Source organism: Leucoraja erinacea, chromosome 25, assembly GCF_028641065.1.
Source record: "Leucoraja erinacea ecotype New England chromosome 25, Leri_hhj_1, whole genome shotgun sequence".
NCBI lineage: Eukaryota > Metazoa > Chordata > Chondrichthyes > Rajiformes > Rajidae > Leucoraja > Leucoraja erinaceus.
In genome coordinates, this window is record NC_073401.1 from 25,425,724 (window position 1) to 25,438,377 (window position 12,654).

Consider the following 12,654-nt stretch of genomic DNA (forward strand, 5'->3'; position numbering starts at 1 on the left):
TCAATGCACCCTTCCCAATTCAGAGAACAAATGTGACAGAAATTGTTCCTAACAAACAGTTCACAGAAACCCTAAAATGCTGGAGTAACTCAGTGGCATCGACCCAAAACCTCACCTATCCATTTTCTTCAGAGATGCTGCCTGACCTATAACCATATAACAATTACAGCACGGAAACAGGCCATCTCGGCCCTACAAGTCCATGCCGAACAAATTTTTTTCCCCTTAGTCCCACCTGCCTGCACTCATACCATAACCCTCCATTCCCTTCTCATCCATATGCCTATTCAATTTATTTTTAAATGATACCAATGAACCTGCCTCCACCACTTCCACTGGAAGCTCATTCCACACCGCCACCACTCTCTGAGTAAAGAAGTTCCCCCTCATATTACCCCTAAACTTCTGTCCCTTAATTCTGAAGTCATGTCCTCTTGTTTGAATCTTCCCTATTCTCAAAGGGAAAAGCTTGTCCACATCAACTCGGTCGATCCCTCTCATCATTTTAAAGACCTCTATCAGGTCCCCCCTTAACCTTCTGCGCTCCAGAGAATAAAGACCTAAAGACCTTCTACGCTCCAGAGAATAAAGACCTAAAGACCCTTTTAAACGCACAAGTATTGTAGATCAAATAATCTCCTGTGCTGTATGATCTGGTGACTCTAACATTGAGACATGAGGCACTGGTACAAATTGAATGGCAACAACTGTTTGAAGCAACTTGGGCCAGCTTGAATCTTTGCACCAATCTCATTCTCCAGAGGTGAGCACAGGACCTGCTGAGTTAATCCAACATTTGGTGTCTACCTTTGGTATAACCAGCATCTGCAGTTCCTTTTTATAACAAGAAATCTAAATAAGTTTGCTGGGTTATAGGAAAATTGGGGTGGGAGGTGCAGGGGACTGGACTTGAGAGAGGAAAATGGATATCATTTGGTTTAGTTGAGAGATACAGTGGGGACACAAACACTTCAGCCCACTGTGTCCGCGCTGACTACGTTACACCAGCACACACTCCGCACTAGGGACTATTTACAATTTTCACCAAAGCCAATTAACTTACAAACTTGCATTCTTTGGAATGTGGGAGGAAACTGGAGCGCCCGGTGAAGGTGAGTGCCTGGAGGTCACGGGGAGAACAAACACACTTGGTACAGACAGCACTCGTAGTCAGGATCAAATCCAGGTCTCAGACACTGTAAGGCAGCAACTCTACCGTTGTGCCACCATGCCGGCCCCCAAAGTAGCCCTTTTAAAACGCACAAGTATTGTAGATCAAATAGTCTCCTGTGCTGTATGATCTGGTGACTCTAACATTGAGACATGAGGCACTGGTACAAATTGAATGGCAACAACTGCTTGAAGCAACTTGGGCCAGCTTGAATCTTTGCACCAATCTCATTCTCCAGAGGTGAGCACAGGCTTCAGCGATCCTGGATGAGCTGATGAATATTTTAAAGCATTTTCTGTTTTCAATCATGTGGTGGTCATCACTTTTTTTTTTTTTAAAGTTGTGGAAACTAGCTACCGAAGACTTGAAAATTAAAAACACCTCTGCATCAATAGTTACAGTAATCTGCATTGTCAGCTTCTAAATGTGTGATCCTGCTTAATTAAACCCTGGTCTAATGAGTTTCATGAAGCTAGCTTTGTCTTTGGATCCTGCTGCTCCAAGATACATTGATGTTCATTAAAGAATTTTCATCGCCGTGAATTCAAGCAGAAAAGTACACGGACGTCTAATTTTAGTGGGGGTGGTGGTTTATCACTGAATTTTAATGCTGGCAGCTGGTGCAGGATTCCAACAGCTGTCAGCATGACCAAAGGCTAAATTAATAAATTAAGCAAGTCTTTGTGTGTGCCTCTTTCAAAATGATATCCATTGAAGTCTTTTATTCTCATACAAGATAAATAAATGTAGGTTATAGTCATTGATGTCAAACATCAGGGTGGCACGGTGGCAATAGACAATAGGTGCAGGAGGAGGCCATTTGGCCCTTCGACCCAGCACTGCCATTCAATGTGCTCATGGCTGATCATCCCCAATCAGTACCCCGTTCCTGCCTTCTCCCCATATCCCCTGACTCCGCTATTTTTAAGAGCCCTATATAGCTCGCAGAGGTAGAGTTGCTGCCATACGTGCAGGAGGCCCTAGTTTGATCCGGACTATGGGTGCCGTCTGTTAGGAGTTTGTACATTCTCCCAGTGACCGCGTGGGTTTTCTCTGGGTGCTCTGGTTTCTTCCCACATGTGTGTGCTAGTGTAACCTAACTACAGGCACTCCCCGACTTATGTAAGGGTTACATTCCTTGAACCCGTGCACGAGTTAGATTTTATACAAATAGGAATCACCATCCCCATCCCCTGCCGGAAATAACTTACTGAGAGCAGTAACTGTCTCAGCAGTGACTGGCTGCGTCCAGGGCACTTTCTGTGGAGCACGGCCTTCTGGGTAAGCACCACCGCCATTGACGGCTTGTTTCCCATATAAAGTTGAGTGTTGTGGAAATCACAAACTGCCTCGACTGCACTAGGTACTGAGTACAGAATTATTTACGGAAGTGCGAGTTCACGCAACTTGCCTATTGCATAAGCCGGGGAATGTCTGTATTGAGAATGGTGGTGACATAAACATGAAAGCTGACTGGGTAAGTGTGGGGGGGGGGGGGGGAGTATTTTATATCCCTTGAATTATTTATGCAAGACTTTTAATGAGAACCTTTTGCACTTTAATGTTTTTTTCAAGCATGCAATGTTTTTACTGTAGTTTAGGCCAAATAATGGTACCTGTATTGGGCGTGGCATAAATAACCTGTACCACGCCATTGCTTGTGACTTTGCCAAATGCAGAGAAATAATACTCAGTCAAATAGCATGAGATGTGGTGATGGCTGCAGCACAAGAAGATATGTAGCAGAGGTTTGACACCAATATTAGTTTGGAACAGCAAGTGTCACAAAGTCCCTGTGGTACAGAATAGCCAGAGACATCAACAGTATCCAGGAACATCAACATTGCTATCGGAAACATTTACTCAGGAACAAATAAGGCTGCAGAAAATGACCGATATGGCCCATTCTTTGGGCTTTGGAGATAGTGCAGAAACAGGCCCTTTGGCCGTGAGTCTGCATGGATCAGCAATCACCCTGTACACTAGCACTATCCTACATGCAAGGGGCAATTTACAATCTTTACCAAAGCCAATTAGCCAACAAACCTGTACGTCTTTGTAGTGTGGGAGGAAACTGGAGCACCCAGTGAAAACACACGCGGCCACTGGGGAAAAGTACAAGCTCCGTACTGACCGCACCCGTAGTCAGGATCGAACCTGGTTCCCTGGCGCTGTGAGGCAGCAACTCTACCGCCACCACCATCAGAGGTTCTGATTTCCCCACCATCGAAGGGATCTACAGGAAGCACTGCCTGATGGCAGATTGATATCATCCAATATCCCACATCACCCTGGCCATGCTCACTTATCGCTGCTACCATCAGGAGAAAGATACAGGAGCCTGAGAACCGTCATCTCCAGGTTCAAGAACAGCTTCCTCCCTTTTTTAAACTACCCTGCGCAACCCTAACTCAGCACCAAATCACTATCCAATTGCACCGTAAAAACGTTGATTTTTCCACTATCAAAGTCCAGTTTACTGAGAATAAGAGATAATTTATTGTGTTTTTTTATTGCTGTATTTAATAAAACCATTACAGTTGCTGCAGGAATTTAATTATTCTGCACATATGATTAATAAACATTTCACTCTACTCATACAGCAGAGAAATAGACCCTCTGGCTCAGCACATCCGTGCTGACAAAGATGTCTATCTGAGTTAGGCCCATTTGTCTGAGTTTGGCCCGTATGTCTCCAAGCCTTTCCTACCCATGCATCTGTCTAAATGTGTTTTAAACAAGGTAATTGTTCTGGCTCTGCAGCTTCATCTGGCCGCTTGTTCTATGAAACCACCACCTGTGTGCCCTCAGGCCCCTTTTAAATCTTTCCCCTCTCACCTTAAATCGATACCCTCCAGTTTTCAACTCTCCGACCTTGGGAAAAAGACTGTTACCATCCACCTCATCTGTGCACTCGTGGTTTTATATACCGTCAAGGTCACTCCTCAAACTCCAACGCTCAAGTGAATAATGGCCACAGCATATGCATCAGTTTAATATGAGATCCACACCACCCTGGCCACACACTTGTTTCACCCCTGCCAACGGCAAGAAGGAACAGGAGCCTGAAAACTGTAACATTCAGGTTCAGGAAAGCTTCTTCCCTACAGCCATTCAGCTATTAAACGCTACAACCTCAAATAAGCTCTGAACTACATAGACTAATATTGCACTACTGTTTTTTTTTGTGTGTATATATGCGTGTGTGTGTGAGCGCGTGTGCGTGTATATATACATACATAATCTGTGTATATATGTATATGATATGTGTATTTGTGAGTATGTGTATATATTCTTTCTCTTCTCTCTCGTTTATCAAATTATTTACAGTGTTCTGTTGTGCTGCAGCAAGTAAGAATGTTATTGTTCTGGCTCATATGACATTAAAACACTCTTGACTCTCTCTTGGCCCCGTAGCAGAAGCGTCCACATCGCGGGGCTGGAAACTGGAAGTATCCCGAGCTAATTCTGCTACCACCATCATCTATTGCAACAAGTGACGGCTCCCGCTGATTATCGCCGGAAGCTTGCGTCCTTTTCAGGACGGACGATGACAGCGATGTCAACATTTGAAACGTGGAAGATGGATATGAACGAAGAAGACTCTTGCTTGATCCTCTCCTTACAATTCAAGCCCTCCTGTCCTCGCAACATCCCCGTGAATCTTCTTTGCACCCCTTCCAGCTTAAAGGCAACCTTCCTATAGCTGGGAGACTGAGAACTGGGAGTGTGGTCTCAGCCATAATCTATACAGTTGTAACATGACATCCTGACTCCCATACTCAACGCCCTGACTGATGAGGCAAACTTAGATTCAAAAATCTAATGAACAAATCAAGCAGCATTGCTAATTGCAGTCCAAGAGCAATTAGCTCAATATTACCGCACACGTTCCCAAACAATATTGACCAAAAGATCAATGGCAATTACTTTGAACCCAAGGCGATGGTTTTATTGCAGTGACCTTGGGTTGCAGCAGGATTACTGCTTTCCTGTATAACGTAATCAAGGGAATAAAACAAAACTTAGCAACAAGAAGATAGACACAAAATGCTGTAGCAACTGGAGAAAAGGAATAGGTGAGATTCTGGGTCAAGACCCTTCTTCAGACTGAGACATAGCAACAAGCCGGCTATTGTTTTTACAGACTTGGCCAAATCCTTTCGGTCACGTGAGTTGCAAAAATGATCTCACCATGAAATCTGTAAGCATTTTATTAATATTATTGCCAATATTTCAAATTCTTATATGATGATTGAAGCCCCAGAGATTATATTAAACAATTTTTTATCAAGAGATGCATGAAACACGATGATTTGCTGTCAGCAGTTTTATTTAATATCGGGAGAAAAATCCCTATTATGGAATTTTCTTAACAAGGGCAAAGGTTTTTAATTCTGAAGTCGGTCAAATGTACCCAGTCCTGAATAAGTACTTTCAATATTTACTGATAAGCATGAGTGTGATATGACAGTTTGAAGTGATATAAAATTGCAGGACGATTTATATATTTTAGAACACATTTGTGGTAAGACAGTTTTGTAAATAATTATTGGCAGAGTGGTAGAGTTGCTGCCTTACAGCGCCAGAGATTCAATCCTGACTACGGGTGCTGTCTGTCTGTCTGTCTGCCTGTCTACGTTCTCCCCATGACCTGCGTGGGTTTTCGCTGAGATCTTCAGTTTCTTCCCACACTCCGAAGACGTACAGGTTTGTAGGTTAATTGGCTTGGTATAAATATTTTAAAAATGTCCCTAATGCGTGTGTGTAGGATAGCGTTAGTGTGCGGGGATCGCTGGTCGGTGCGGACTCGGTGGGCTGAAGGGCCTGCTTACCGCACTGTATGTCTAAACTAAAGTAGGAATTTAGTTCAAGAGGTTTTTTAAAACTAAAATTTATAGGATTTATTGTAGCCTATAAAAATAAAAAATCCTCTCGCTGCATAGGTTTGAGAACTGGCAGATGAAATTGCATTAACTGGTTTTCTTTGAACTGGAGATCAAAGTACATAAGGATGCATAAGCTGATCCTTTGGGTAGGTTGTCCCAAGGCAAAGGTAGATACAATATGCTGGAGTAACTCAGCAGGACAGGCAGCATCTCTGGAGAGAAGGAATGGGTGACGCTTCGGGGGGAGTGGGCGGGACAAAAGATAGAATGTAGTCAGAGACAGTAAGACTGGTGGGAGAACTGGGAAGGGGGAGGGGATGGAGAGCGAAGGAAAGCAAGGGCTATTGGAAGTTAGAGAAGTCAATGTTAATACCGCTTGGTGTCAGCTACCCAAGCGAAATATGAGGGGCTGTTCCTCCAATTTGCTCTGGGCCTCACTCTGACAATGGATGAGGCCCAGGACAGAAAAGTAAGATTGGGAATGGGAGGGAGAGTTAAAGTGCTGAGCAACCGAGAGATCAGATAGGTTAAGGTGGACTAAAGGTTTGTCCCAAGGCAAATTGAATGGACAAATTAATTTAATGGATTAGGAATATTCAGCGCTGCAAAAAGAAAAGTTATGCAAAGGTCACAGCTGCTTAAAAATACATTTCTAGTTTGCATTACACCTTGATGTTTATGGACAGAATGTTATCACCGAATAACAGGTCTTATACCCAGAGTTGGGGAATCAAGAACTAGAGGACAGAGGTTTAAGATGAGAGGGGAAAGATTTAATTGGAACCCGAGGGGCAACTTGTTCCACACAGAGGGTGGTGCATGTATGGAACGAGCTGCCAGAGTATGGCAAGTACTATAACAATATTTAAAAAAAACATTTGGACAGGTACATGGATAGGAAAGGTTTAAAGGAATATGGGCTAAGCATGGGCAGGTGGGACCAGTGTGGATAGGGGCATCTTGGGTCAAAGGGCCTTTTTCCATGCTGTGTGATCCCATAACTCGTTCACAGCATTAGATGGCATTGTTATGAATCTGTAAGGAGCTGTTTTCAACACATTACTATTGGTATTTTGTATCTGAGATGCCTCGATGGTGAGCTTGGGCTTCCTACACTGGAAATACAAATAACAACTGCAATGATTTGGAGTCAACTGTGGAAGTGATTGATTTATTCTAGGATCATTAAGAGGATCCAAGTATCCAACATGGACAAGTCGGGCCGAAGGGCCTGCTCCAATGCTGACTCTATGACTCTAACATGATTACCAGAAAGTGAAATTTAGGATATAGGTCAATAGATAATAGGTGCAGGAGTAGGCCATTCGGCCCTTCGAACCAGCACCGCCATTCAATGCGCTCATGGCTGATCAGACCCTAATCAGTACTCCGTTCCTGCCTTCTCCCCATATCCCCTGACTCCGCTATCTTTAAGAGCCCTATCTAGCTCCCTCTTGAAAGTATCCAGAGAACCGGCCTCCACCGCCGTCGGAGGCAGAGAATTCCACAGACTCACAACTCTCTGTTGGAAAAAGTGTTTCCTCGTCACCGTTCTAAATGGCTTACCCCTTATTCTTAAACTGTGGCCCCTGGTTCTGGACCAACGTCGGGAACATGTTTCCTGCCTCTAGCGTGTCGAAACCCTTAATAATCTTATATGTTTCAATAAGATCCCCTCTTATCCTTCTAAACTCCAGAGTATACAAGCCCAGTCGCTCCATTCTATCAGCATATGACAGTCCCGCCATCTCGGGAATTAACCTTGTAAACCTACACTGCACTCCCTCAATAGCAAGAATGTCCTTCCTCAAATTAGGGGCAGGAGAAAAACACTTGGTCACTTCAAAAACATTTAAAGCAAACTGTGTTTGTCAAGAATGTAAGGATCAAGCCTCGTAATTGAATCACTGACATTCTCTTTGACAAGGTCACTTTATATGTTAGAGGACATTTCAAGAGCCAACCACAAAAGATGCTGATGGTAAGATATGAATACTGAATATGGTCTTTCAAAGCAACAATAAAAGCTATTGTCAATGTGACAACAATGTTCAAGGATAATAAAGGATTACTTGGTCAGCTTGGAGAAACAGAGATGAGCAAATAATATAATTTAAAATATGAAATTGAGATACCATTGAATTCCACGTCCTTGGGTTTCATTGTTGGCACAAGAAAACAGCTCAAAATTTTAATTTTTGAATTAAATTTAAAAAAAGAAATTGAAATCTAGGGGTGACACAGTGGTAGAGTTGCTGCCTTACAGCGCCAGAGACCCGAGTTTGATCCTAACAGGTGCTGTCTGTGCAGAGTTTGCATGTTCTCCCTGCGACCGCTTGGGTTATCCCCGGGTGCTCCTGTTTCCTCCCACACTCCAAAAGACGTGCAGATTTGTAGGTTAATTGGATTCTGTAAAGGCTCCCTACTGTGTAGGATAGTTAATGTACAGGGTGATCACAGGTCGGCCAAATGGAATTCTATGCTGCATTCTCTAAAGAAATCCAAAGCTTTTATTTAAAATTATTTAAAATTCAGTATTTTCTAGAACCTTGGACATTATGAAATTTTTTATGGACTTTTAAAGATCAGATATTTAACTTTGTCCTTCATTAAATTTATTTTCTAAGGGTTCAACGTTTAGTGCAAGATAAAGTCGGGCCGAGTCTCCAATGAGGTGGATGGTAGTTCAAGACTGCTCTCTAGTTGGTGGTAGGATGGTTCAGTTGCCTGATAACAGCTGGGAAGAAACTGTCCCTGAATCTGGAGGTGTGTCTGTTCATACTACTGTACCTCTTGCCTGATGGGGGAGAGGAGTGAATGGGGTGAGACTTATGCTGATGGCCTTGCCAAGACAGCGTGTAGTGCAGATGGAGTCAATGGAAGGGAGGTTGGCTTGTGCGATGATCTGGGCTGCATCCATATTTTCTGCTGGAAGCATCATTATTTAAAAAGAGGTACAAGAGATTTTCAGCTTATCAAATACTCACTCAAATGTTAAGTTCCTCTATTTCACTGCTGGCAGCCTGTGGTGCTCTTCCCTTTCTGTTCGAGAATGCTAATGGATGGATTCACACAGACCTGCTCACAGACAGCATTTAACAGATGTAAAGCTGACAAAGAAAACTGATTTATTTTATCTTAAATGATTTGTTAGTTAGCCGTCACCTGCAGAGGGGTCCAAAAAAAAAGCACTAACATTGAGTAATCTGTTCAAGTGTTAAAGGACAGTGATTCTGCCCCTTCAACTCAGGGTTTGCATCAGAGGGGGATTTAAACAAAATGAATTAAATTAGTTCAGACAGCTACAGTGTATTTCCCCCGAGGAAATTTGTGCAGAACATAAAAGCAATGGGGGAAGGGGTCCTTCAAGCATGCTGTCAGAAATCGGTATCTAATCCCTGCCACATGTGACCTTGGAGTGTTTGATTTCCCAGTAGATGCTAACAATTGAAAATGTAGGAATGTTATTTTCACACACACACGCACGCGCACGCACACAACACTCACACATGCACGCACACACACGTGCACGCGCACACACACACGTGCACACACACACACACACACACGTGCACACACACACAGGATTACAGATAGCTCGGAAATACAGTGCAAGATGATGCACACATCCCCATGTCTCCAGCAAGATGCTTTTAACATCAAGACAGAAATAATGAAACCACAGGCAAGATTCACAAAATCCATCAAACCAAATAACACTGAAGTCTCTGTCAGGCTGCTGAGTACTGGTTACAAATTGCAGCTGTTCATTTGTAACCATTACTTTTAATGGTCTCACTTAAATGAGCGTTTCAGCATTTGTCTTCAGCTTCCATCGCCTCAGAAGTAACAAAAATCACAACGGATACCAAGTTGCATTCATAATGGGTTGGATGTCCCAAACTATTCGACATCCAATTAAGCATGTTTCACTTGGTTACTGTTGCAATACACGTTAGTTAGTTTCGTTTATTGTCACGTGTACCAAGGTACAGTGGAAAGCTTTTGTTGCGTGCTGGCCAGTCAGCGGAAAGACAAAACGTAATTACAATCGAGCCATTTACAGTGTATATATACAGGATAAGGGAATAACGTTAAGTGCAAGGAATAGCCTGCAAAGTCCGATCAAGGATAGTCTGAGGGTAAGCAAAAATAGTAGTTCAGCACTGCTCTCTGGTTGTGGTACATTGATTCAGTTGCCTGATTACAGCTGGGAAGAAATTGCCCTGAAACTGGAGGTGTGCGTTTTTACACTTCTATACCTTTCGCCTGATGGGAGAGGGGAGAAGAGGGAGTGGCCAAGGTGCGACTCGTCCTTGATTATGCTGCTGGCCTTGCCAGGGCAGCGTGAGGTATAAATGGAGTCAATGGAGGGGAGGTTGGTTTGTGTGATGGTCTGGGCTGCTTCCACAATTCGCTGCAACTTCATGTGGCCTTGGGTGGAGCTGTTTCCAAACCAAGCTGTAATGCATCCCGATAAAATGCTCATGGTGCATCTGTAGAAGTTGGTGAGAGTTGTTGGGGACGTGCCAAACTTCCTAAGCCTTCGAAGGAAGTAGATTGGCGTTGGTGAGCTTTCTTGGTCGTTGCGTCAATATGGGTTGTCAAGGAGAAGTTGTTGGCGATATTGACTCCTAGGAATTTGAAGTTTTCAACCATCTCTACTTCGGCACCTTCAACACAAACTGCGGCATGTGTACCAGCTCACTCCCTGGAGCCAATCACAATCTATTTTGTCCAGAAGACATTGAGGAATAATATATGGAATATGACCCAGAAAAGGCAGCGTGATAATGGTCAGAATATTCCACAAATTGGTTAAAAACTAAGTATTAGTCAGAACATTAGTGTAGTTCATATAAAATTTAAATGTGTTCTTTAATTTGCAAACGTTCAAAATTTGTACTCTAATGCCATTGACTTATTGGGAATTTGGGTCATTGATTTACAAATACAGTAAATCCTAGTTACAATGGACCATAGTGGGAGAATAGTGTATGTTTTAGCCGATTGTCCGCTATAACCGAGTAAGGAATTACCGAGGATGGAACACAGATTTTCTGACAACCGATGGTCTCCCCCCCCCCCCCCCCCCCCCCCCCCCCCCCCCCCCCCCCCCCCCCCCCCCCCCCCCCCCCCCCCCCCCCCCCCCCCCCCCCCCCCCCCCCCCCCCCCCCATAATAATCCAGAGATTCTAGAGTTAATAGGTTTAATTACACGAGTTCATTTGAAATTCCCTGAGAGGCCACAAATGACTGAATGTGAATGGAATGACGTGCCAGCATCTCCCCAGCCGTTCAGAGCCCTGGCTTCCGACCCCACTCCCAACTCGCAGGGTGCACCAACGAGCCCCTCTCACCTGCTGCTGTCTCTTGATGTCGCCGGTGGCTTGTACCCGCTCCCCGCTCAACCCCCGTCACCTGCTTCTCCCATCGCTCTGTCCAGTCGGCCTCTGGCCCCCCCCCAACTCCTCCCTCCACCGCCACCACCTCCATCTCCCCCCCCCCCCCCCCCCCCCCCCCGAGTCACCAGCATACTCCGCCTTGGAAGCAACAGCATGTGAGAGGGGAGGAAGCCCAACCCTGACCAAGAGAGCCCTGAAGACAGCGCATCCTATCGGGGGGCTACAACAACAGCTGTGTCAACCGGTGAAGAGGGGCTCATTGGTGCAGAGCAGCTGCATCGGCGCCTAGTATTAAGATGAAACCACACGACGTAACTCAACCGACTGAACCAGTCTGAGGAATGGTCCTGACGTCAGCAATCCATGTCCTCCAGAGATCCTCCTCCGCTGAATGACTCCAGCACTTTGTGTCCTTTTGTCTAATAATCATCACCTGCAGTCATCGACGGTAACGGACACCACTCCCTCCGGTTTGGTCCATTACAACAGGGGTTTACTGTAAACAGACCAACATTAACTTGTAAAAACATTAAAAGATACTGAAGAGATTCTGTAATTACTTGTCAACATCTTCTTCAGGAGGAACACAAGGATTGGAACCATATCATCATCGGCGGTCACTCGAAAGGAGTATGTCTGTCCTCTCCTCTCCGTGCGCTTGCCTACTTGTGGGTCTACGGATGTCTGTAGGGGACGATCCACGATCCACACACCTTGGTGCAACGTGGGCAGTGGAGACTGGCGGTAGTTGGTAGTCGTCAAGCCCCCTTCTCTCTTTCCTTACGGTGCTGTCACTTTGCCTCTGCAGCACGGCGTGGTTCCATTTCGTGACGTGCAGCACCTTCCTGCACGGATTTCCTCCAGGAGCGCCTGCCCAGTGCAATGTGTTCCCAGTTGCTCGATGTGATGAGGAATTTCTTCAGACTGTTCTTGATGTTGTCTTTGAAATGTTTCTTTGGCCCGCCGGGGGCTCGCCGACCTTCCTTCAATTGATTTGTTTAGGGAGACTTGTGTTGGACATGCGGATGACATGGCCATTCCATCGAAGTTGGTGCTGCATTATTGTGGTGGTGATGCTAGTCATGTTGCCTTCCTCCAGGGCTCTCAGGTGCCTGCTGTAGGTGGTCCATGACTCGGCACCATACAACAAGGTGCAGAGGACAACAGCTCCGTAGACCAGCAGTTTTGTT